Below are 24,493 nucleotides of genomic sequence, written 5' to 3'. Positions count from 1 at the left end.
CATTTCTGGCTGCTCACTAGGCCTTTCTCTTTGTGGGTAAACTGTTCTCTCTTCTTTAAGGTTCTTCTGCACAGCCTCCTGCGCAGGCTGCAGGATCAAAGAAGCAAGGTAGGGGAGAGGCAGGACCACAGCAGGATCAGGACACATTCTGCTGCTAACCCCACAGGGGAGGGACTAAGATAGCTGTTTTCCTGACCACACAGCCTGGCCTAAGTGGGCAGCCTGTCTCCGGCCTCCACCTTCTATCTGTAGTGCCTGTTAGCCTTGCCAGACTTCCCCTGCCTTAAGGTGAGTTCACTTTAAAGGCTGAATGTAAAAGTGCAAGTCTGGGGCCTAAGCCACCAGCACCCACAGGGCCTCTGAGTTAGAGGTATGGTCCCAGAAGGAGGCTGCCACTGCACTCTGGAAACCATAGTAGTGAGGAATGTGGACCACTGTTCCAGAAAAGCTGGAAATCCAGATTTATAGATAAGCTCTCAATTCCAAAAGGTTGCAATTTATTCATGTTCTGACAAAAACATTTTCAGGAGTAATGCAAGTAGGTAAAAATAAGAGCAAAGTAGGCAGACTGTGGACTGTGGCCCCACAACAGGCCCCTGCAGCCTGCCTGCCTCCTGTCTTCATTTCCACATCAAATCTCTCTGAGACACACGAATCTGAACTTCTGGCGGGGTGGGGGGAGGTCTTAGCTCTTCACAGGACGTTTTTTGGATTTTTTTTTAAGCCTAAAAGATAGTAGTGTGTCTTCATTCTTGTTCTTTGGGATATTTTTCAGTCGTTTTTTTTTTTTTTTTTTTTTTTGCTTTTTTTTTGTTTTTGTTTTTTTTTTGAGAGAGAGCAAGAGAGTGAGAGAGAGCCTTAACCAGGCTCCAAGCCCAGCACAGAGCCTGAGCTCATGACTGTGAGATCATGACCTGAGGTGAAATCAAAAAGTCAAACGCATAACCAACTGAGCTACACAGGTGCCATTTTTCAGTCTTAAGACAAAAGGATACTTCAATTGGGGCAGTCCTTGTTTCATGTTAAAATATTGCACTCGCACACATATTACAAAGATAGCACCAAATCAAACTGCGTGAGGGAGTCACAAACAAATATAGGGTAGAGAATTCTGAAAAACTAACGTAGTAACTGAGAAGCCGAGCAGTTTTCCTTTAGTGTCTCTGATGCCCACACTCAGTTGCTCCTCCCTCCTTGGGCAACTGACAGGGCCTGCTTCCCAGCCTTCTCCACCTTGACCACTTGATGTCTCAGCTGATGGCAGGGAGCCCTGGCCTTGGCACACAGTGTGCAGGGCTTCCTGGATTCTGGGGGAGTTGGCCCTGTTCAGCCACTCCTGGTACAGCTGCTGCATGTGGGCACTCGTCTGGGGGGCTGCATGGGGATGTCAGCATAGAAGCCTTTCATGTGCCGCAGCAGTGCCTTTTCTGTATGCCCATCCACGGTCTGGGCTTAGCCTCTGCTGTTTAAACACCCCCTGGTCCATGTGAGCACTTCCACAAAGTGGTATGGGAGCTTGCTCTTCTTAAGTTTGAGACCCATATTCTGGATGTTTTGAAAGCAGCAAAGCATAACAGAACCTCCCCATTCTTTTCAAGGGTGACCTCCTGGAAGTCTTTGTTCCTCAGGGTGCAGCAGGTGTCCTCCCCATGTTGTCAGACAGCTGCTTGGCTGCGTGTCTGAAGATGCGCACCAGGTACCCATTGGAGCTGGGCCCATCACAGTGCCTCACCTTCTCCTCCTTCAGGCATCGGTGTCTATGGCAGCACCTTTTCACCAAGGGGTCACCTTGCTCCATCATCTGATCAATTTCACCTGAGGTTAATACTCAGTGAGCACCCTGGGAACCAAGTGAAGCCATAGGAAAATCTTCTTGAAGGGTCTCTGGTTTCTTATCTTTGCAAGGGGCCACAATTATGTGAAATATCTTGTCTGGGGACAGGTTCTGCCATCTGGCGAAGTAATCCTTCACCAGGGAGCCCATGATCTGTTGAGGAGACTTGGTGGTGCAGAGGTGGGGAGGGGTGGTGACAGCAAGTGCTCTGAGTATGGGACCCAGCTGGGATTGGTGGAGGTGAGCCTGGGTAATGCCAGCTCTTCCTCACTGTGCTGGTGGTGTTGAGGCAGATTCTTTCTGACTCTCCAGGATGCTGAACTCCATTGGCAGTTGTTGTATCAAAGACAGTGCACCCTAAGACTTTTGAGGAAGCCATAAAATCTTCTAGATGTATCAGTCACACTGAGGCAGAATTTAGCAGCAAAATAAAGCAGAGACCTAGGACACACTGACCCTGCCAGCACCTTGTGCTGTGAGGTATCACATTTCTTATTAAGATTCAGAATTCAAAAGAAGTCCTTGGTGTTCTGTTGGGAAACCTGGATCCCTTCTTCCAGTCATGCAACTGTCACATACCAGGAAGTTACTCAGAAATATTTTGGCATCAGCCAACTTACAGAATTCTCCCTTCTTCCACGTGCAGTGCTCACACTTCATCTGGAGCAGAGCAGGTGAGGGGCCAGGGCTCGGCCTGAGAGGAACACCAGGAGATGCAGTCTTTTCACTTTCATAGTCTTCTTTGAAGCACAAAAAATTTTTAATTTTGATAAAGTACAATTTACCTGTTTCCCCCCTGCTCCCTTTGGTGTTTGTGTTTTTGGTGTCACATCTGAGAAACCATTTCCTAATCCAATGCCATTAAGATTTATGGCTGTTTTTTTCTGAGTTTTAGTTTTAGTTCTTGCATTCAGATCTTTGATTTGTCTTAACATCTGCATATATATATAGGAGTCCAAGTTCATTCTTTTCCATGTGAATTTCCAGTTTTCCCAAAATCATTTTTTGAAAAGACTCTTCTTTCCCCTATTGAATTGTCTTGGCACCTTTGTCAAAAGTCAATTGACCATAAATGTAAAGGTGTATTTCTGGACTCTGCATTATAGTTCACTGATCTATAGATCTACATCTACATATCTATGTTTTTGGCATTAGAGTTATATTGATTACTGTAGTTTTGTTGTAAGTTTTGAAATCAGGAAGCACAACTCTTTCCAATCTTGATGCATTTTGTTATTGTTTTATTACATTGATTAGGACCTTCAACATAACCCTGAATAGAAGTGGTGAGAGCACATATTCTTGTCTTCTGTTACTCCTGACCTTAGGGGAAAAATTTTTAGTGTTTCACTATTACATTTTTCAAAGATGATTGTTGTTATATTGAGAAAGTTCCTTTCTATACTTAACTTGCTGAAGGTTTTTTGACATGAATGGATTTTGAATTTTGTCAGATGCTTTTTCTGCATCTACTGAGACTATCATTTTGTTTTTCTCTTTCATTCTGTTAATGTGGTGAACTACACTAACTTTTCAATGTTAAACCTCATCTTTCTTGCCCATGGCATCTTATCCTTTATACTGCAAGGTTTAATTTGCAATATTTCATTAAGAATTTAAAAATCTATATTCATGAGGGGTATTGGTTTGTAATTTTCTTGTAAAATGTCCTGGTCAAGTTTGGTATCGGGATTATATTGGCTTCATAAAATGAGTTTCCAAGTGTTCATTCCTGCTCTGCTGTCTGAAATGTACAGGATTAATACTTTTATCTTCTTTAAAAGTCTGATAAAATTTACTAGAGTAGCCATCTGGCTCTGGAGTTTTCCTTGTAGGAAAGTTTTGATTAGAAATTTCATTTCTTTAATAGATATTAGGCCATTTAGCTTTTCTTTTTCTTCTTGTGTCAGTTTTTTTTTTTTTTTTTTGGCATTTTTTCAGGAATTTGTCCATTTCACCTAAGTTGTCAAATTTATTGAAACTATCCCTTTAATATCTGTATAATTCATTAGCATTATGACTACATTAAACTTAAATTTTCTGCATACAAAATAAAGTAGATGACACATATTGAATCGGGAAAATAAATATATAAATATGGCAGAAAAGGGTATATATTGTAGGAACAATCTATGAAAGAAGAGGGAATTACAATTCAGTGTGACAAATACCATGAGAGGTACACAGAGAACACACAGGAAGAATACCCAGGCCTAAAAATTTAGGAAGTCAGAATCATGACACTTAAAAGCTGAGAATTTAGATCCCAAATATAATTACTTCACATTGGTCATCTACCTATGAGCATCTACAGTCAACTGGATCCCCTTTTACTGGCATATCCTTAATTAAAAATAAGTTTGTGTGTGTGTGTGTGTAAAAATGGTAAATACATTATAAAAAATTCAAACAAGATAGAAAAGTCCAAAATACAAAATAGAAACCTCTTGCATTTTGGCCAACATCCTTCCAGATCTTTTTGCATCCTTATATCCACATATATCCACATACATATTCATGTCAAAATGACACAGTTCCTGCTAATTTATATTGTTTTATTACAGGGGGGGAACCTATATGCTATGAACATATTTTCATGTAAATATTTATATCATTGTTTTTAATGGCTTAATTAATTCCATTGTGCACACACACTGTAATTTAACTAGAGTCCTAGTGATGGCATTTATGTTGTTTCTAAAACAACTATTACAAAAAAGGGAGTAAGGAACATCTGTTTGTTTTTTGTTATCGTCTTTAGAACGAACTGACTAGGAAATGAGATTTCAGGGCAAAGGCTAATGAAATTTTGGTAAATAAGACTGTCCCAATTTCAATTTTAACACCAATAGTACACAATATAGTTAAATGTAACCCCATATCCCTATGTACCCTGATGGACAAAAAGGATCTGTTTGGAATGTTGAACATCTTTTCATTTGTTAATTAGAAGTTTCTTTTTCTTGGTTTAAAAATGTCCTATTGATTTCCTTTGCTAATTTTATTTATTGTGGTGTTTTTAAAGTTGATATTCAATGAACTGTTTGTATATTAGGACTATTTTTCCTTTTCCCACATGATACAAATTTATTTTCCATTCGTTCATTAATTGTATATAGACTATTACAATCTTTATGAGTTTAATTTTTACCAATTTTTTTCTGTTATGGTTTCTGGTTCTTTTTTTTTTAACTTTTTTTTTAATGTTTATTTATTTTTGAGACAGAGAGACAGAGCATGAATGGGGGAGGGGCAGAGAGAGAGGGAGACACAGAATCAGAAGCAGGCTCCAGGCTCTGAGCCATCAGCCCAGAGCCCGATGCCGGGCTCGAACTCAGGAACCGTGAGATCATGACCTGAGCTGAAGTCGGATGCTCAACCGACTGAGCCACCCAGGCGCCCCTGGTTTCTGGTTCTTGTGTTATACTTAGCAAAGGTCTTTCTCAGCTCAATATTAAAAAGATTCACCTTAATTTTCTTGTAGTATTTTTATGGCTTCACTCTGTACATTTAAATTTTTGATTCATCTGGTATTTATTTGACAAAGGAGATAGATAAAAAGCCTTTCTCCAGTGGTTCTTTATTTCTCAGATGATCTTTTTCCTCACTTAGCAGTGATTTGTAGCATATAGTTTACTGATTACCAGCAAGACTTCTGGAGTCCAGACTTCCTGGCTTCAACAGTAACGGCTCTGGGTAACGTTATAAAATCGAGATAATAATTGCAGCTATCTTAGGGTTCAACCGTAAACTTGAAAGTGTTCTGGTACTTGACACCTAAATGCTCGGCAAATGTGAGCTACTATTATTAAATACTCGTAGATGCATAGCAGTTTGTTTCTGGATTCCATATCCTGTTCACTGATATTATCGATAGCCCACATTTTTCTGATCCATATGTTGGCACTCCATGACCCAACTCAGTGTTCCATCTAATGGCTCCTCTTTCCTCATTTCAACAAAAAAGGTCCTTATCTCAGTTGTCTTTCTAATCATGACTAAAGCCCGAAAATGTTGCCCTTGAGGGTAAAAATAGGCTGTGCTTCACAATGCAGTGAGAACCGAAACCCCAAACCAAGGGAGAGTGCCTATTTCTTCTACCACGTATTCTTAAAGGCTGAAACCCTACCTCATTTTCAGCCATTGGCATATAACTGACGCTCTCAAAAACTAGTACCTTCTCTTCCAACTCTAGTTTACAACCTTAAGGCAAATGGTTCACAATGTTACCCCCGTGGGTCCTGACTTGACGGGACTAGGTGAGATCTGGAGGCGAACGCGAGGGGCGGGGAAAGGATTCATCCCCCGCCCCCCCCCCCCCCCCCCCCCGCCCTGGTCCTGACCTGGCCGTTGCCTCCTGGCAAGCTGAGCCCTCCTGGCAAGCTGAGCCGACTCCCCACTCCGGGGCTGACGCCCCAAGACTGACATTGCAGGCAGGCGACTCCAGTCCCCATTAAATCTACACAATCAGGGACGAAGGCAGGAGGACGTGGCAGCAGAACCTCATTGGAGCCCTCAAAGAGGCAAGAGTGTAAGAACCCGCAGAAGGAAGGAGTAGCGAGAAAAGGGGAAGACCCCCCACCCCCCCAGACATGGCGTAGCGAGGAGGCAAGGGAGATCGGCTTCGCGCTCAACCGCGCACTTCACGCTGGCTCAATGAAGCAAGTGCCCGGTCTCGGATTTTCGGTTCCCTTCGGCTCACGGGATCTCCGCGTCCCCGCCAGCGGCGTACCGTAGCGCCGCCTCGCCCCCGGCATTCCCGCCGTCGACCGCAGCCGCTCCCGCCTCGGCTCCGCTTGCCTCCTCCCTCTAACGGCCGCTAGCTGCGGCCGACGTCTGCGGCGTCGGTGACGTCGGCGTAGGGGCGGGACTTCCTGCTTCGCGCGCTCTCAGGTCTCGGGACCCACTAGGCTCCGCTGGGCTTGAGGGGCGGCTGGTGGTGGGCGGAGGGTGGTGTTTCCGCGGGTCGGCGGCTACTGGGCTGCCCAGCCGTCCGCAGAAAGCCCGTCCACCGAGGTGGAGCGAAGCTTTTCTCCGCCGCCGCCCTCTCCGCCCTCGGAGCTCTCCCAGGATACCTCAGATTTCCCTGGAGTCCGGAGCTCTAGGGGCGCGCTCGGCCCTCCTTTTCCTCTTCAGCCTGCGCCGCGAGCGGCTGCCGGCCTGGCCAGCACCTCGCGTGTGGGACCTCATCCCTTAGCCTCAATGCCCGTGCGAGAAGAGTTGAGTGGGTGCCGGTGGTTGGAGCTGTGCAGGTGTCCCCCGGTGGCAAGTGTGGCCACAGCACCGGGCGCTATTAAGTTTTATGCGCGCACGTTGCAAGGACTGTGTGTGAGTCTGGTACGTAACCTCGTTTTATGGGGACGCTGTGTTGTCCGTAGTTTTGGAATACTCCCCTTTTTCTTCACAACTTGCCCTTGAGTTTTTGTTGTTACTACTTTTCCTGTAAAGTAATTGGAGCGGCTGTTAGAAACGTCGGCTGTGAGACATGTTCTGTACCAATTAAGTGCACGTGAAACTCTTAATGGAGCTTTTGAAAAAAGTTCTTTTTCTAAAAAGTTCATTTAAGTTATCTTTACCCCCAAGGCGGGTGTGGACCTCACGACTCGGAGATCGAGAGTAGCATGCTCCCCCGGTACCTGTTCTGTACCAGTTAAGTGCTCGTGAAACTCTTTATGGAGCTTTTGAAAAAATTCTTTTTCTAAAAGTTCATTTAAGTGATCTTTACACCCAAGGGGGGGGGTGTGTGGAACTTACGACCAGAGATCAAGAGTAGCATGCCCCCCCCCCCCCCCCCGGCTGAGCCAGCCAGCCAGGCGCCCCTTTATGGAGCTCTTTGATGCACCCCAGAGTGGTGCTTGTGTAGCCAGTTTACTAACTGGCTGCCCGTTGTGGTAGCCCCAGTTTAATTTGTCATGGAAAAACTATGTTACCATTTTCTGTGATCCTGCAGACCATTTTAATCGCGATATTTGGCACTATGTAAATGAGTGCCGTGCTTAAATGAACATTGTGATAAATCCTTACTGTGCAGCTTTTGCCCATAATACATAGGTACCTAGCTTTTAAAAATGCCCACTGCCACGTATGTTTAAAGCCTTAAGTTAGGTTATTATGAAGCTGTTTCAGTAAAAGCTCAAAGATGTCTAGAATGGCAAGAAACTTGTTCTTAATTTCTTATATATACTATAGTTGATAGTGTTTAGCCTGAGCACAGAGTACTTGCGTGGATCTAAAACTGAGTAGGTCGTTAAAGCAGTGCTTCTGTTACCAAGCAACATCTCTGTAAACAAGTCTAATATTCAACTAGAATATAATTAAATGTGTCTATCCTACAATTATCTGGATTCAGAATTGTGTAAATTCATGGGTTTAGCCTGTAGGTGGTTACAGTTAATATACACCTTCTGTACTGAGGTTTGATTTCAAACTCATTTTGTGTGGAATTACTAGAATGTTTTGAATTTCGGTGTCATGCAGGACTCTCCAGAGAGTTGCACATGGATTTGAGTTATCCTTTGGTTATTTAGGACAGTGCATGTCTGGTAGTTCCTTTATTCTGAACATTTTCTTTTCTGACCAGATGAAGTGTGCAGGTTATATTCAGGAATTTGAAACAAAAAAGGATAATAGCAGCTTATTCGGAGATAGAAACACTATTCACAAGTGGTTTATAAGCCTTGGTTAAGCCAGTAACCTCACTCTTTCAACACCTGTTGAACCTTTAATGGTAGAATTGGCATGACTGTATGGCAGGTAGTTTACAGAGCACTTTTTCATGATTCTTTTGAGTGCTGTAACCTTTTAAGTATGTAAGAAAGGACCGGAGAACATTTGAGGCGCTATGAGACTGAATGACTTCTTTGGAAACAAACTATTGGTAATGGAAGTTGGAACTTGGGAATGGGAAGTTTAATGTTTTCTGTACATGTCCTTTATTAGATTAAGTTCCCTTTTGTTCCTAGTTTGTTGAGTTTTTAATCACGAATGGGTATTGGATTTTGTTGGAATTTTTCCGCCCGGCATCCAATGAGATGATCATATAGATTTTGTCCTTTATTCTTTTAATATGGTATCTTACATTAATTGATTTTCAGAGGTTAACTCAATCCTGTATTCCAGGGATTAGTTTCAGTTAGTCATGCTGTATAATTTTATATATGTTGCTAAATTTGGCTTTCCTAAATCCTGTCAAGGAATTTTGTGTTTATATTCATGAAGGATATTCATGAAGGATATTGGTTTCTTGTGGTGCCTTTGTCCAACTTTGTTATCAGGGCAACCCTGGCCTCATTGAAGGAGTTGCATGATGTTTTCCCCTCTATTTTTTCTGAAATAGTTTCCAAAGGACTGCTGTTACTTCTTTAACTATTTGATAGCATTCACCAATGAAGCTGTGTGGGCTTGGGCTTTTCTTTGTGGGAATATTTTTAATTACTAATTCAATTTCCTCACTTGTTATATTAGTTCCATTTGGATTTTGTTTCTTTTTAAGTTTTGATAACGTGTGTTTTTAGACATTAGTCTGTTTCATAGTGTTTAATTTGTTGATACAAAGTTCATATTTTTTAGTCTTTTAAGATACTGTAAGGTTGGTGATGATGTTCTGTCTTTCATTCTTTATTTTGGTAATTTGTATCTTTTCTCTGTTTTCTGATAAATCTAGCCTAAGTATGTCAGTTTTGTTGATTTTTTAAAAAAGTTTGTTTATTTTTGAGAGAGAGAGAGAAAATGCACATGAGCAAGCAGGGGAGAGATAGAAAAAGAGTGAGATAGAACCCAAGCAGGCTCTAAGCTGTCAGCATAGAGCCTGACATGGGGCTCAAACCCATGAACCGTGAGATCATGACCTGAGCCAAAATCAAGAGTCAGACACTTAACCGACTGAGCCACCCAGGTGCCCCAGTTTTTGTTGATCTTTTTAAAGAACCAGCTTTTGGGGCACCTGGGCGGCTCGGTTGTTTAAGCAACTGACTTTGGCTCAGGTCATGGTCTCGCAGTTTGTGGGTTCAAGCTCTGCTTTGGGCTCTGTGCTGACAGCTCAGATCCTGGTGCCTGCTTCAGATTCTGTCTCTCTCTCTCTCTCAAATAAATAAACATTACATTTTTTTTTTTTTAAAGAACAAGCTTTTTATTTAATTATTTTTTTATTTTCTGCTTCATTGATTTCTACTCTAACATTTTCCTCCCTTTGTTCTGCTTGCTTTAGGCTTAGTGTACTTCCCCACCCCCCTCCTGCCCCTGCCTTATTACCTAAGGTGGAAGCTTAGATTATTGATTTGTGACCTGTTTTCTTTTCTGATAGATGTTTAAAGCTATACATTTCCCTCTGAGCACTGCTTTAACTACATTCCATACATTTTGATATGCTGTTTTTGTTTTCATTCAATTCAAATATGTTTAAATTTTCCTTGTGATTTATTTGACCCATGGATTATTTAGAAATTTGTTGTTGAATTTACCAATATTTCAGAGTATTCCCAGATTTCTCTCACTTGTGGATCTCTGATTCTCTTGTGGTCAAACAATGTACTTTTCATGATTTCAGTATTTTTAAATTCACTGAGACTTGTTTTGTGGCCCAGCATATGGCTTATTGGAATGTTTTATGTGTGTTTGAAAGGAATATGTATTCTGCAGTTTAGAGGTGGAGTGTTCTGTCAGTTATATCAAATTCATTGATAGTGTTTGTCAAGTCCTCAATATCCTTGCAGATTTTTTATCTTGTTGTATCATTTTACTGTACAACTATTTTTGTTGTATTGTCTATTTCTTTTTTTAATTTTCCTTTTTTGCTTCCATGTATTTCGGAGTTTTATTGTTAGATGTATATAATATGTTTTTCTGATGCAGTGACTTTTGTCATTAAGAAATAGTCTTCTTTGTCTTCAATAGTATTTCTTGTTTTAAATTATATTTTGTCATTTTAGTTCTATAGCTACTCTAGTTTTCTTAGTATATTATTTTTATATCCTTTAATTTTAACATTTTTATGTCTTTGAATCTAAGATATATCTCTTAAAATTTTTTTTTTCCAACGTTTTTTATTTATTTTTGGGACAGAGAGAGACAGAGCATGAACGGGGGAGGGGCAGAGAGAGAGGGAGACACAGAATCAGAAACAGGCTCCAAGCTCCGAGCCATCAGCCCAGAGCCTGACGCGGGGCTCGAACTCACGGACCGTGAGATCGTGACCTGGCTGAAGTCGGACGCTTAACCGACTGCGCCACCCAGGCTCCCCACTAAGATATATCTCTTAAAGACAGCATACATTTGGGTCTTGTTTTTTGTTTTTGTTTTTATTTAAATTCAGTCTTATGTTCTCTGCCTTTTGAATGGGGGTATTTAGTCCATTCACATTTAATATAATTGTTGATTTTGTTGGATTTATGTCTGCTATTTTGTTATTTTTTGTTTGTCTTATGTTTCTTCTCTTTTCCTCCTTTACTGACTTTGTGTTAATTTTTAGTGAACTGTTTTAATTATTTTGTTCATTTCTTTCAATATGTTATTTTCATATTAGTTGCTCTAGGGGTAGTAATAATACATTTTAACTTATAGTCTCCTTCAGAATGATACTAAATTAATTCTGGTAAATCATGGAAACTTCGATATATCTTTTCTCTCTTTGTTCTATTGTTGTCATACATACTACAGTTATGCACATTATAAACCCAGCCAAATACTACCTTAATTATTGCTTTATATAATCTTATTTTTTTAAGGGAAATGAAGAAAAGTAATGAGAACAATTATATGTCTAGAATCTTTTGTATTTACCTATATAATTATATTTTCTGCATGCTTTATTTTTTTTCCTGTGGATTTGTTACTTTCTGGAGTAACTTCTTTTCAGCATGGAGGTCTTCCTTTAGTATTTCTCCTAAGGCATGTTGGACAGCAACAAATTCTCTTAAGACTTTATCTTGATTTCACTGATTTCAGTGTCGTTTTTGAAGGATGGTTTTGCTGAATACAGAATTCTTAGTTGAGAGCTTTTTTGTTTCTTTAAATTCCATGGTTTCTTTTCCTGGCCTCATCATTTCTGATGGGATGCCAGCTGTTAATCATACCATTGTTCCCTTGTACATGATGAGTCATTTTTCTCTTGCTCCTTTTAGGGTGTTTTTTTTGTTTTTTTTTTTTTTTTTGTGTGTGTGTGTGTGTGCTCTGTCAGCATTTTGACTGTGGTGTGTCTTGGTGCTGATCTATTTGTGTTCTTGGATAGATAAATTAATGTTTTTCTTCAAATTTGGAAATTTGTAGCCATTATTTCTTAACTCCACCCCCCCACCACTGTTGCTCTTTCCTCTTCTGGAACTCTCATTATATATATGTTGTCATGCTTTACATTGTTGTGCAGAATCTGACATTCTGTTCATTTCTCTTTATTTTTTCTTTCTGTTCTTCAGAGTGGGTACTTCTTTATTGATCTTCAGGTTCATTTCTTCCGTCTTCTGTCATCTCAAGTCTGATGTTGAGCCCCTCCAATGAGTTTATTTCAATAATTCTACTTTTCAACATGAGAATTTCCATTTTCAAAAGCAATTTTTGTCTCTATTTTCAGCCATCTGAGTCATTGCCATCATACTTTCATTGAGTTTTTTAAAGATGCTTTCCTTTTAGTTCTCTGAACATATTTATTATAGCTCATTTGAGGTTTTTGTTCGCCAAATCCAGTATTAGGAGACACCCAGAGACATCTTCTGTTTGATGTTTTTCTTCTTGAGAAAGGGTCACAGTTTTTTTTTTTCTTGTATTCTAATTTTTTGTTGAATACTGGGCATTTTAGATAATGTTTTGAAGCAACTCTATATTTTGGCTTTTCTTTTGGAGGCTGATTTTTTTTCTGTTTGTTTAGTAACTTGCCTGGTCTAAATTTGTAAAGTCTGTTTCCCCTGTATTAGGTTGTTATGACATCTGCTGGTTTTATTGATTTTTTTTTTTTTAAACCTCACTTTCTGTGTCTGCATACATTAGTGTTCACCCAAGGATTGGTCAAAAGTTGTGTTCAGTTTGAACTAATACAGCTATGCCTGATACTAATATGGCTAGTACTGCTGATGATTTATATGATTATGAGGGAGTACATTCAGACACAGGTCATTTTTTTTTTTATTTTTTTATTTAAAAAAAAATTTTTTTTTTTAACGTTTATTTATTTTTGGGACAGAGAGAGACAGAGCATGAACGGGGAGGGGCAGAGAGAGAGGGAGACACAGAATCGGAAACAGGCTCCAGGCTCTGAGCCATCAGCCCAGAGCCTGACGCGGGGCTCGAACTCACGGACCGCGAGATCGTGACCTGGCTGAAGTCGGACGCTTAACCGACTGCGCCACCCAGGCGCCCCCAGACACAGGTCATTTTTAAGTTTGCCCTGGCTTTTACTTTGCACCAGCCTCTCTTGCCACGTGCATAAGGATAGATAGCTCTGCTGTCCAAGGATGTGTGAGTGGCATGGACCTCCTTCAGTCTCTAGTCCACAGTTTTATTTTAAGCTGCGTTCGTAAATAGTTTATCAAGCCCCTCCATGGCTGTCTAAACTTCCAGAACTCCTGTAAAATCCTCAGCTAGTATGCCAGTTTGTTGCTTGCCGCATAGAGTCCTGCAGCCTCAGGCTCCAGGTGCCACTGGCCCTCACTGTTAACTTACCACAGAAGTCTCCACTTCAACTGACAGTGTAGCAGATCAACAGATTAAGCTCCAGTAGTGGTGGTGAACCTTCTGCCTCATAGCTTGTTAAACTCCTATAAGTGACAGAGGTGGGAGGAGATGGGAGTAGCCAAAGGTAAGAATGCTGTAAACTCATGTTCTTCTTATCCAGAGTTTAGTTGTTTTCATGAATAAACACTTTTCAGTTTGATGAATGCTTTTGATTGAATTCCAAATCACTAAAATGGTTATTTGGCTGTTTTGTGAAGAGGATTTATCAACCTGCTCATTTCCTCATATGGTTTTTGCTTCTGTGTGGAACTCTTAGGGTAAAACTTGATCCATACTTCTTTAATATCACTCATAATCCTTTGCACAATAGTAGGCATTTATTTGTCCTCTAAATGTACTTGTTGACTTAAATTCCGTGATTTTCCTTTAGCGCCAAATTATAAAGCATTTGGGGTTTTGGAACCCCAAGACCTATGCAGTTTCTTGCTTTTCCTGTCCTTTTGATAAGTGGAAAAACTGCTTACTATTCATTCAACAAGTGTTCATTGATTACCTGCCATGTTCCAGCTATTATGCAAGGTTTTGGGGGTATTAAGATGACTCAGACATAATCTCTGATCTCAGGGAGGTTTTTGTCTAGTGCAGGCGATTGGAACACAAATAGCTGATTATAATATAGTGAAGTGAATAAATTGATATGGATAAATACATGGCATTATGGAGGACCCACAATGACCGTTAACTCAGAATGGATTAGAGGAAAAGAAAAAGGGAAGCATCTAGGAAAGCCTTTCAGAAGGAAGTAGTGACTGAGTTGAATATAAAAATGAATGAAAGGTGAGATTAGGAGATTGCATTCCACAGAGGGATCCATGTGAGGTGAGCAAATGTATGGTGTGTTCAATGAACTATAAGCGATTTAGTTTTGTTGGGGTATAAGCACAAATCAGGGAGTTGTGAGCATGGAAGGGTAAAGAGGGTCCAGATTGTGAGAGGTTTTATATACTGTATTAATAAGCTTGAATTAACCGTTATTGACCAATTTTGCAAAACTGTTGAGTGGGAAGCACTTCAGGATTCTACCAAGATTTGATTTGAATGTTTTTTAACTACATCTTCAACTATTTTAAAAGGTACAGTAAAAGATAAATATATCCAAATGTGCTGTAAACTGGATTTGAAAATATTAGAGATTTCCAGCATATTAACTGATACGGAAATAAAGATCTGATATGTCTTCAGTATAAAATCTTCTGAATTAAAATTTTTATGTTTAATATACACAAGTAAAAGACCTAGTATGTTCTAAATATTGGAGTTCTATAAGATTTAGTTTGAAGATATTTACTAGAACTGTTTGAATACTGCTGTTTTAGATTTGGTAGTTCTGTAGAGTATGGATTTGGGGCTGACAACAAGCAGTTGTCTCTGAATACATTTTTGAGTGTTGCATAAACTTACGTGGAAAGGTATGGAATTTCAGTAATTCTGGGTTATTTCTTGAAGTGGAGGCTTTGACTTCAAGCCTCATTTTCTTTTATATTTGGTCACTTTTTCTGATGTGCAAAGGGGAGACTTTTTTCCTCCTCCTTTGGTCATCAAGTAGACTTTGAGGTGTCCTCCTTTTTTTCAGTTGACATTTTCCATCTGGTTATACATATATTTTATGTTGTAAAATAAGAAATGTGCAGGAAATGCACAGACATAATAAAATCACACCTATCACCCATAGGTCTTCCTTAATATTTTATTGTTTATCTTCTCTGTTTTTTTATGCATATATAGTTATGTAAATAGGCTTTTTACAAAATAAGGATTATATACCAGAGTATTTTGTGGTCTGTGTTTTCTACTTATGTAACAAACATCTCCTGATGTTAAGTATTCTTTCATAACTTTTTCTCTTTTTTTTTTTTTAAAGAAAAATTTAACTGACATTTCGGCCTAGAATTTACTTTTAGGAAAGTTTTTTTCCTTATGGTTCACAATGTTTATTTTTAAAAACAGCTTTTTAAAATATAATTGATAAATAACAAATTGCACATTTTTAAAATTAAAGTTTTGATATATATATGTATATGTATATATACCTGTGAAACTATCATCACAGTCAAGAATTAAATATATCTATTATCCCCAGAAATTTTCTTATGATCCTTCCCTTTTGCTCCTACCCCCTCCAACTGCTCACTCTTTCCTATTTCCAGGCAAACACTGTTATGCTTTCTGGCATTATGATTCATTTGCATTTCCTGGAATTATATAAATGAAATAATATAAAATGCACTCTTTTTTCCTAGATTTTTTTTCACTCAGCATAATTATTTTGAGATTCATTCATGGTAAATAACTCATATTTATTGAATATTGTATTCAGTTGTATGGATATATCACAATTTGTTTATCCATTTACCTCTTAATGGACCTGTGTTTGAGTCTCACAAAAAAAGCTGCTATAAATATTTGTGTAGAAGTCTTTGTATAGACATGCTCTCATTTCTCCTGGGTGAATACTTAAAAATAAAATGGCTAGATTATATGGTAATATTTGTCAGTTTCTTAAAAATTAAATGATTTCCTCAAATGATTTTCCTATTTTATATTTCCACCAGTTTATGAAACTTTCAGTTCTTCTACATTCTAGACAGTACTTTGTAATATTAGCCTTTTAAGTTTTAACCATTTTAATAGGTGTATAGTAGTATTACATTGTGTTCTTTTAAAAAAACATTTTTTTAACGTCTATTTATTTATTTACTTATTTGAGAGAGAAAGAGATAGAGCTCCAGCAGGGGAGGGGCAGTGCAGAGCTTCTCTGCTATTGGGGAGCCTGATGTTGGGCTTAAACTCACAGGATCGTGGCCTGAGCTGAAATCAAGAGTCTGATGCTTAACTGACTGAGCCACCCAGATGCCCCTATGTTGTGTTCTTAAGTTGCATGCCATTAATAACTAATGATATTTAACATCTTTTCAAGTGTTTAACCATTTGTGTGTCTTCTTGGCATGGTGTCTGCTCAAATCTTTCAGCCAGTTTTATGTTGTTAAATTGAGTTTTTTTTTTATGATTTAGTTTTCAGAATTCTTTACGTATTTTGGATGCAAGTCCTTTATCAGTATGATAGATATATGTTTATATGTATTATATGTATATAATATGTTTTGATACATATATGTATAAATTATTCCTCCAGTCTTGTTTTCATTTCCATTATGGTGTCTTTTAATTTTTTTTTAATGTTAATTTATTTTTGAGAGAGAGAGAGAGAAGCATGAGCAGGGGAGGGACAGAGAGAGAGGGAGACACAGAATCCAAGGCAGGTTCTAGGCTCTGAGCTGTCAGCATGGAGCCTGATGCAGGGCTCGAACCAACGAGCTGGGAGACATGACCTAAGCCAAGGTCGAGTGCTTAACCATCTGAGCCACTCAGGAGCCCCCATTATGGTGTCTTTTAAATACAGAAGTTCTAATTAACCAATTTAAAGAAATCTTTTACCTAACCCATGACTAAACTTTTCTCCAACATTTTCTTTAAGAGTTTTATAGTTTTATGTTTTGTGTTTATATATACATTATGAGTCAACTTTTGTGTATGGTGTGAGGTACAACTTAAAATTCATTTTTTGCATATGTCCCGGGACCATTTATTGGAAAGACTATCCTATCCATTGAACTGACTTTACATTTTTGTCAGTCAATTGGCCATATTTGTTTGAATCTGTTTCTGAACTTTACTCTCTTTTTAATGGATTTATGTGTCTGTGTTGACGCTAATGCCACACAATTTTGATTTTTGTTGGATTTAGTAAGTTATGAAGTTAGGTAGTGCAGGTTCTCCAACATTTTTTTTTCCCCAAAGTTGTTTTGGCTATTCCATGTCTTTTTGTTTCCATATAAATTTTAGAATTAGCTTGTTAATATCTATAAAGTCTGCTGGGCTTTTAAATGGCATTGCATTGAATTTGGGAGAAATTAACATCTTAGCAATATCTTAACAATGGGATTATTATCTGATCCATGAATATGGTATAACTTTCTATTAAACACACTTTTTAGAAAATAGCCTGTTTTCCATAATAAACAGCACTGTGATGTAAACACCATGAAGGCAGGGACCTAATTTTATCTTCCACTTCTACTTGGCCCTTGGTATGTACTCAGTAAGTGTTTACTGAATGATAAATGAAAGCAGTCCTTGAACACAAATGTTGGTACACATCTCTGATTAGTTTCTTAGAATTAATTCCTACATGTGGAATTGCTAGGTCAAAGGTTATGTTCATTTTTAAGGCTTTTGGTTACCAGACTGACTCCAGAATTTATTTTTCAGGCAGAAATATCTTGATGGATAACTGTTTAAGGCATGCATAATTGATTAGCAAACAGTGTTCTTGGTGACATCCTTTTTCATCTTTGAAATTACATTGTAAGCCTGTGGGAAAGTAGGATTCATATCACAGGAAATTTGTGGTTCACTTTTGTCATTAAGTTTATTGCAATTGGGAGTTATGAAAAGGACCCAAAAGGTAGAGGATTATTGTTTTTTTTCTTTTTTATTATTTAAAAAATTTTTAATATAATTTATTGTCATGTTGGTTTACAAACAACACCCAGTGCTCATCCCAACAAGTGCCCTCCACAATGCCCATCACCCATATTCCCCTCTCCCCCACCCTCCCATCCACCCTCGGTTTGTTCTCTGTATTTAAGAGTCTCTTGTGGTTTGCCTCCCTCCCTCTCTGTTTGTACCTATTTTTTTCCCCTTCCCTTCCCCCCACGGTCTTCTGTTAAGTTTCTCAAGATCCACATATGAGTGAAAACATATGATATCTGTACTTCTCTGACTGACTTGTTTCACTCAGCATAATACCTCCCAGTTCCATCCACGTTGCTGCAAATGGCATGATTTCATTCTTTCTCATTGCCAAGTAGTATTCCATTGTATATATAAACCACATCTTTATCCATTCATCAGTTGATGAACATTTTGGGCTCTTTCCATAATCTGGCTATTGTTGAAAGCACTGCTATAAACTTTAGGGTACATGTGCCCCAATGCATCAGCACTCCTGTATCCCTTGGGTAAATTTCTAGTAGTGCTATTGCCGGGTCATAGGGCTGTTCTATTTTTAATTTTTTGAGGAACCTTCACACTTTTCCAGAGTGGCTGTACCAGTTTGCATTCTCACTAACATTTCGAGAGGGTTTCCATTTCTCCATATCCTTGCCAGCATCTGTGGTTTCCATGATTTGTTCGTTTTAGCCAGTCTGACTGGCATGAGGTGGTATCTCTGTGTGGCTTTGATTTGTATTTCTCTGATGATGAGTAGACGATTATTGTTTTTTCTTTGAGAAACTTAATTTCTTTAGAAAGGCAGTTTACATAATTATAAAGCATTAGAGGGGAAAAGTGCAGATGTGATAGAATACAGAATAAATATTCTGAGGTAAGCACAAGGAAGGCAGAAACCAGTGAAGCAGAAAGAGGTTTATGTTTACTATTATTATTATTTTTTAAATGTTTATTTATTTTTGAGAGAGAAAGGGTGAGCAGGGAGGGGCAGAGAGAGAGAGGGAGACACAGAATTTGAAGCAGGCTCCAGGCTCTGAGCTGTCAGCACAGAGCCTGATGCGGGGCTTGAACTCACAAACCATGAGATCATGACCTGAGCCAAAGTTGGATGCTTAACTGACTGAGCCACCCAGGCACCCCTGTTTATGTTTACTTTCAGAGTAACTATAAACTCAAAGTATGTTTAGACTGTAAGGTTTTAGGTTTAACTCTGACCTTGATTTGTGGATTAATTGAAGAGATTTAAGGAGGCATTTTAATTTGGCATAACTATATGAACACAGTTGTGAAGGCAAGAATAAATAATGTGTCTGAGGGACTGTAAAGCAAACTTAATTGGCTCTAGCAAAGGAGTGTTGTGAGGCAGCAAAATGAAATGTTTGCGTTTATATAGACAGACAGTTGGCTAATGTAGGACTGTGAGTTTGGCTGAGAAGCTTAGATTTGATCCATCCAGTAAATAGGAAGGATTATAATAGTAGTTACAGTGATGAACACAGTATATGAGGAAGATTGTCCTGGTGGATATTTGTAGGCGATGTAAGGGTGAGGAAAGACCAAAATCTGGCACATGTTTAGGAGATTTCTCTTAAAATAAACCAAGGGTAAAATATTTGAGGTTTTGCCCTCAAGGGTGATGGTTCTAGAAGAAGAATGATTCAAATAAAGAGACAGATGAAGAAGAATTAGCAAGATTAATAATTTATTACTAATGGAAGTTGAGGAATGAGTTGTGTACTAAGAAATTCAGAGATGATAGTGGTAACTTTTTTTTTTTTTTTAAAGGAGGCAGATGGAAATTTGAAGTTAATGAGTTGAATTCTTATGTTCAGCTTCCATTGTGGATGGGACATGTGAGTAGAGTGGGAGTTATGAGCTGTGTTCGGAATGTGGGTGTAAATTTGAATGTCATTCAAATAGGTGTAAAAAATGAAGTGTGAGAGAAGCAACTTGACTGAATTTAGAGAGAGGCAGCAGTGGATCAGAGATTTCTCATGGTGACTGGGAGAACAGGAACAAAGAAGAGACAGAAGTCAAAGAGCTAGGAGATGATCATGGTACTGTAGATGCTAGGGGAGAAGAATATTTCAGAGATTTATAAAGGTGGTTGTGTGCAAACTGCGTTATTAACCTTTCTGTATGTTTACGGTGTTTGGCATGGTTTAGTAAATAAGCTCTTGATGAAAGATGATTGTAAATTCTGTTAATTATTGGATTAATCAAGATTGAAATTTTTAATGTAATATTGAAAAGAAAGGAGTAATGACAAAATTATTTTCATACTTCATAAACCATGTGTCAATATTCTCATGTAAAGGGGCTGCCATTCTTACAAATTTTGCCCCAGATTTCAAAAGCAGTTTATTTTTGCATCATATAAGAAACACTAATAATTTTAGTTTAATTGAAGGGAATAGTATAATACCTTACAGTTTATAGTTGCTTTAGCCTGTATATCATGATGTTTTTTTAAAGCTTGATTTTTTTGTCCTCCATTTTCTTTTCTTTTTAAGGATTTTATTTTTTTAATTTTAATTTTTTTATGAATATAATTTATTGTCAAATTGGCTTACATACAGTGCCCAGTGTTCATCCCAACAAGTGCCCTCCTCAGTGCCCATCACCCATTTTTCCCTCTCCCCACCCCTATCCACCCTCCGTTTGTTCTCTGTATTTAAGAGTCTCATGTGGTTTGCCTCTCTCCCTCTCTAGGATTTTATTTTATTTTTTAAGTAATCTCTATAACCCATGTGGGCTTGAACTCACAACCCTGAAATCAAGAGTCACATTCTCCACTGACTGAGCCAGCCAGGCGCCCCTTTTTTCTTTCTTAAAAATTCAATTAATTTAAACAACAAAACCAGGTCACCCATTTTTCTCACTCTTCATCTCCTGCCTCTGGCAACCACCAGTCTAATGGTTTGGAGTGTTTGTGCATGTTGGGGGGAGGAGGAGACTTATTTCACTTATTCACTTGTTTATCTCTGACTTATTTCACTTAGCATAATGCCCTCGAGGTCTCTCCTTGTTATCACAAATGGCAAGATTTCATTCTTTTTTTTAATGGCTGAATAATATTCCATTGTGTATGTGTGTCTGTTGCTCAATTTTCTTATCTATTCATCCATTGATGGACATGTAGATTGTTCCTGTATCTTGGTTATTGTAAATAATGCTGCAGCAAATGTGGGGATGCATGTATCTTTTCAAGTTAGTGTTTTCATTTTCTTCAGATAAATACCCAGAATGGAATTGGTGGATCATACAGTAGTTCCATTTTTAATATTTGAAGAGCCTCTATTACCTTATTTCTCCAAATGGATCATTGTATCTGTTTATTCTACCTCAGCATATGATCTTGGTCTTTTCCTATATTCTAAAACAGTTTTATTATATTTCTGGTGTAAAAATGTTTTCCAAGGTAAGTTATATAATTTAAAAAGCCTTACCACAAGGTGTCATTGTAACATATAAAAAGAATTTCCATATAAGCATGTGCAATACCGATTTTTACATTTCCTCACATTTTTAAGTCTTTTTTTGTTCCATATTTTGCAGTTATCTTTTAGGGTATGTTGTGAATCTCTTATATTAAAGGGAAAAATAGAGTAGTCGTGTTCTTGAGTTCTCATATTTTTGCAAAAACATATGCTTTCCACCCACGAATTTCTTAAAAGTATGTTGCTATAGAGATGATTGTTTGAGGGAAAGAATGAGGAGTTACAGGAGGTGGACATTTAAAGAACAAAATACTTATTTTATGTCTTTGTTCCTGACAGAGCAAGCGTTAGTGTTTACCCCTCTGTTGATGAAATCTCTACGGAAGAAAGGTAGATATTTTGAGTGTTGTACTATGATGGTATTTGCATTTACTAAGATGCTTTTGCAAAGGTTCCTGTGCTTGATTCATTTTTTACATGGAGGATGAGTACTTGTAATCTTTGAAGCAACCTTTCTTCTACTTTCACTGGATTCCATTTTTTTTTTCTTCCCTGATTTTCTGGTTGGCCTTTTAATTAATAACATTAAAATAGCTTTTATTTCTATTTTTTTTTTGAGGGAGATGAGTATCAATATCTAACTACTAATTTCTGTTACTTCTAACTCCAAGTTTATTTTCAAGATCATTCCCTGTTGACTACTTGCTACCACTGTTTTAGTTCAGATCTTTATCATTACTTTCCCAGCCTTTTGATCTTATTTTCTCTAGGATTCCCACTATCTCCCTGCCCACCTAGTTTATTTTACACACCTTGGATAACCTAGTTATTTTTCTAAAGTACAAATCTGAAACTATCCTGGACTGTCCCTCATCTGCCAACAAGCTTAAAACTTTGCATTGGCTCTTCTAGATCCCAGGATAAACTCCAGTCTCCTGCACATTTCCTTCAAGGCCCTGGCCCACCTCTCTAGGCTCATCTGCTCCCCACCTCACTATCCCCTACCCACAAAGTTGTTTTCCATCTCCATGCCTTCATACTTGATGTTTCTTCTCTGCGTGTTTGGTTTTATCTCAGGATCACCCTCTTTGTGAAATCTTCCTGGACAGCCTCTCTAGTGGAAGTAGGCCTGTCTTCCCTTTGTACACATACTGCCTATAAATATATTACATTGCTTTATACTTTTAAAACTTTCTGAATTCATGTATTACTTGGAATTGGTAATATATGCACATGGCAAAAAAATTTAAGTACAAAAAGGATTTGGTAAATAATAAATTTTCTCTTATCCTTGTTCAGTCAGCAAGTGTTGGTTAACATGTAGGTTTCAAGGACTAACTCGAACTCCTTGAGGGCAAGGATTTTAATTTATTTATTACTGTATCCCTGTACCCAACAGTGTTAGCACATAATAGACACTTAGAAAGTGTCTGTAATACTTTTAATACAGGCAGGCTCTTCCTTGCTAAGAAGTTGGCTTGACCTGATGGTCTGCATATTTCTGTATCCCCCTCAGAGTTCTCTTTGTGTAAGTGGACCACTCAGTAAATGTGGTGTGGTAGCCACTCAATAAATGCTGGTTGTATTAATTGCCCCCACCCCCTGTTTTTGGTAAGATAGGGATTTATTTATTTATTTATTTATTTATTTATTTATTATGTAATTTATTGTCAAATTAGCTAACATGCAGTGTATATAGTGTGCTCTTGGCCTTGGGAGTAGATTCCTGTAATGCATCACTTACATACAACACCAGGTGCTCATCCCGACAGGTGCCCTCCTCAATGCCCATCACCCGTTTTCCCCACTCCCCCCACCTGTCCACCCCATTTAACTCTGTTTGTTCTCTGTATTTAAGAGTCTCTCATGGTTTACCTCCCTCTCTGTAGCTACTTTTTTTCCTTCCCTTCCTCCATAGTCTTCTGTTAATTTTCTCAAATTCCACATATGAATGAAAACATATGATACCTGTCTTTCTCTGACTGATTTATTTCACTTAGCAAAATACCCTCCAGTTCCATCCACGTTGTTGCAAATGGCAAGATTTCATTCTTTTTCAATGCCGAGTTTATAGCACCGCCATCAACAATAGCCAAATTATGGAAAGAGCCTAAATGCCCATCAACTGATGAATGAATAAAGATACGGTTTTAAAATTAACCTCTGTCTTGAGGATGACTTTTATTTATTTACCTTTTCTGGCTCTGAGAAATTTTATACTTTCTTTTTGGTAGATCCTCAAAGATGAAAAAGAGAATGTTTATGTTAACCTGAGCAAAAATGTTGAACTCTTAATCAACTTTTTTCCTTTATTTAACTTTTCAGACTAAGGCATAAATCTCATGGAAATAATTCAGATTTACTTAAAAAATAATTTCCAGGATATATTGTCAGATCAGTAGATAGCCTTCATTTTGTGTTACAAGCTACGTGGTAGCTTTATCTATTTCAGCATATGGGGCTATGAGCAAAGAAGCCTCTACAGCTCACACAAAGGTATTAAGTGCTCATAAATCTTTTGGCAAGTCCCGTGTTATATGCAAGAGAGCCTACACTAAGGAACATTAAAATGAATTTGAAGTATGGTTTAGGCAACAGTCATCTTTGGTTTTCAGATCACAACTTTTCAGAGACTTTTGTAACTTCTAAGTATTTGAGGTTGACTGGTTACTAAATCCTATTTTGTAGAATTCTTTTGTGTGAATTAAGCTGTGTGGAAGCAGACAGTGCAATTATAAGAATAGAATAACATTTTAATTCAGAGTGCTTGGTGGTTGATTGCTAACCACTCTAATACATATCTTCTTCCCTTCCTCTTTCCTTGCCCTCCTGTTTCATTCTAAATCACAATTAAGGGGCCTGGCACCTTACCAGGGTTTTGAAGGGTCTCTTCCCAGCTGCACTTTAGGTTTTGGCAGGGTGTCAAGTTGTGACTTTTTTTGTATACAAGACACCCTGGGATGGCCATCCGTAGTCTATTTGGGTG

The 24,493-nt window shown here is 38.3% G+C and overlaps 1 protein-coding gene and 1 pseudogene across 3 annotated transcripts in view; one reads left to right on the top strand and one right to left on the bottom strand.

Annotated features, from left to right (window-relative positions):
- Positions 1-333: 333 nt before the first annotated feature.
- LOC115518775 lies at positions 334-5,718 on the bottom strand (annotated as a pseudogene).
- A 968-nt stretch (positions 5,719-6,686) lies between these two features.
- Positions 6,687-24,493, top strand: part of CEP83 (centrosomal protein 83) — a 122,072-nt gene continuing 104,265 nt past the window's right edge. For 2 of the 3 annotated variants that reach the window (XM_030323397.2, XM_030323400.2), the window contains exon 1: positions 6,687-7,171. The gene's annotated coding sequence lies outside the window, so the exon portion shown is untranslated. The remainder of the gene's footprint in view (positions 7,172-24,493) is intronic. The other variant, XM_030323398.1, reaches the window with a different exon arrangement.

This window comes from Lynx canadensis, chromosome B4 (genome assembly GCF_007474595.2).
Source record: "Lynx canadensis isolate LIC74 chromosome B4, mLynCan4.pri.v2, whole genome shotgun sequence".
Taxonomy (NCBI): Eukaryota; Metazoa; Chordata; class Mammalia; order Carnivora; family Felidae; genus Lynx; species Lynx canadensis.
This window is presented reverse-complemented; position numbering and strand designations above follow the sequence as displayed.